The following is a 2,890-nucleotide window of genomic DNA, read 5'->3' as shown; positions in this document are numbered from 1 at the left end:
TAATACTAGTTCTTAAAATTCACAAATTATAATAACTTAAGACAAACATGACATGTTAGTTGATTATCAATGTTTATACATGCAATGTAAATTACAAGTATGCATAACATCACATCATTGAAAGGAAAATGATGTAAAAATATTTGATAAATAAAATTATTGCATTTAATGTCATCTTTAAAACCCAAATCATCAAATCCCTTATTGATATATAAAACAATACCCATTTTCACTAGAGAAAATGTATGCCAACATTAGCTTCTTATAACAAAAATAAGGAAGTGAAAGCCCTACTTATAGCCTGTCTAATTTAGGTCAGGTGATCATGGAAACAAAAAATATTTGAATTATTTATTTTATAATTATACACATTGAAGGAAAACATAATAGATAGCAGAGTTCTTTTTCACCATAAAATTATTTATATCCATTTATTTAGCTAGAAACACTAGCTTGAGAGGTAATGGTATATTCCATTTGTAATAATTTTTCTACAGGAAACAATTGTCATATGTCTGGAAAATGTTGAAGAAAATAGTTGCATACATCTTTTCTGTCCTTTTGAATCTCATTAAGAGTTCCAAGTACTTTGGGAGAATCTCGGTCTCCTGAATGGCCTGATGAACGCATTAAAATCAAGCAGTGTATTTGGATTCCATAAATACTCTTAAATCCATACAATCTGGCATGGGTTGTGGAGCTCAGACTTCTCCTACCGGCACTATGACATCTGAAAAGTATTTGTTTTGAAAGTTTCACACCAATTTTGTTCTGTTCCTTCTTCATCAGACTCTGTGATTCCTTTTCCAGTTTCTTTCTTTCTTGTTCTGCTGCTCTCTTTTCTCTGTCTGCTATTTTCTGCTGCCTCAGAACTTCTTCTGCTTGCCAGGCTGCATCTTCTTCCTTGTCCCAAGCATTAGTATTTTCTTGCCAAGGGTCTAAGTCACCTAATTCAGAGGACTGATGAATGGAAGGCATATCTTGTGTAGCTGCTAGTCTACTGGAGAAACCTGTGCTACCATCCGGAATGCCAAAATTTAACGGTTCTCTCTTTTTAATAACAATTTTCTGAGTTTTCCTTATAGTTGGTGTCATGTCCTTAAAATAGTCAGGTTCCAGTTGTTCCAAAGCATTTTGTTGTGATGCCACGTTGCCATTGCCTCCTTCAATCTTTACACTTGTGGGTGCATCTTCATCCCAGGAAGTCCACTCCTCCACATCTGTCTGCTTTGGAGCTGAAGAATAACCAACTGCAGTTGGCAAAGTGATTTGGTCTCCACTTAATTTTCTTCCTCTACCAGACCTGCATATTAATCTCTTTAGGAATGAGAATACTGTTGCTAAGCAGGTACAAACTTTAAATAGCCAAAACTGAGTGATGGCCATGGAGGGAGCCAGAACCTCCCGTGAAGGGAGAGGTCTGGAGCAGGAGGGCAGGCCGGACCTCCAAGTGTCACGCTTTGGGATCCCAGGGGCCTGTGCTCCTGGCGCGAGCGCCTCATGGCCAGATCCGGAAGCAGTACTTTAATCATATTTTTATTTACATTTCTAGTTATAATCTTAAGCTTATTTGTATTTATTTTCCTTCTTCTCTAGCTATGTAATCATCTATGTTTTTAAAAATTTGGTTGTTTTTTTTTTTCTTTTGGTCGTGGGATTTGAACTCTGTGCCTGCGTATTGTCCCTGAACTCGTCAGCTCAAGGCTACTGCCCTACCCCTTGAGCCACAGTGCCACAACTGGTTTTCTGGTGATTGATTGGTGACAAGAGTCTCATCACTGTCTTTAGTGTCTGGACTGGCTTTGAACCAAGATCAACAGATCTCAGCCTCCTGAGTAGCTAGGAATACAGGCATGAGCCACCACGCCTGGTTAAATTTTGCTTTTAAACTTTGTTATTTTGGGTCCAAAACATTTTTCTTGTTTAGATTTGACTCTTCCGAGGAATCTACCCAGTGCTTTTCTAGCGTGAGATCTCCTCTCTATAGTTTCTGCAAAATAATGTTATTCTCCATCACCATTAACCACCACATGCATTTATTCTTACAAATTCTGCTTCCCTGACTCTGTGTACTTTAAAATTCATCTTCTCAACTCATTGAGATCTTTCTGTTTTGCCTCCCTGGCATGTTCTAGAAACTTCTTCCTAGAAGTGGGCTGCTGCAATATTTTTCTCAATTTTATGGAGCCTGATATCCTATATTTAAAATATTATTTTTCCTAGGTGTTTTGGCTTACTGAGAGAAAAGGCAGTATCTATAGCAATGATTCTTTCATGAGAGGCACTGTGTTGTTTATTTTAAACTAATACATACACATCAACTCATACATACATACTTTTATGTGTGTGTATATATAGATCTGTGAATTCTGTAGAGAAAGGTAGTAAAATCTTAGGGAAATTGGTATATTAAATGATTTAAAACAGATGATATTTAGAGTATTTAAGCAGATAATTTATGTTACAGGGGAATGTAAAAGTGCTAGATTATATATAAGATAGGATATACAATATATGATATATGGTAAAAGAGGTGACTAATAAGCTTCTTATCCTTTTTGTGTGTATTGTCATGACTATGATAGTAAGGATTTGTATCTACTGTTAGTTTCAGGACAATTACATTTTCCCAGTTGTGAATATTTAAGTTTGTCATGCTTCTTTTAACACCATCATGGCAAAACATTCATTTGTTTTATTATCTCCTATGTAGAAAGTTCCCTGAACATAAAGCCAAGCTTACAGTACTTATGCATGGCTCTGGTTCTCTAGAATTCTCTGCTAGATGGCTTCTTGCAAAATTTGTGAAATATGGAATGAACAAATGGGCAACAACAAACTCATAAAAACACAATCTTTTGAGCAACAATCTTTCTTTTATTTATCAATC

General features: G+C 36.0%; 1 pseudogene; it reads right to left on the bottom strand.

Moving 5' to 3' along the window:
- Positions 1-507: 507 nt before the first annotated feature.
- LOC150057312 (receptor-binding cancer antigen expressed on SiSo cells pseudogene) lies at positions 508-1,393 on the bottom strand (annotated as a pseudogene).
- Between the last annotated feature and the right edge of the window lie 1,497 nt (positions 1,394-2,890).

Source organism: Megascapheus bottae, chromosome 10 (genome assembly GCF_031878675.1).
Source record: "Megascapheus bottae isolate mThoBot1 chromosome 10, mThoBot2.hap1, whole genome shotgun sequence".
Lineage (NCBI taxonomy): Eukaryota > Metazoa > Chordata > Mammalia > Rodentia > Geomyidae > Megascapheus > Megascapheus bottae.
The sequence above is the reverse complement of the archived record's forward strand: the minus strand, read 5'-3'. Positions and strand labels throughout refer to the sequence as shown.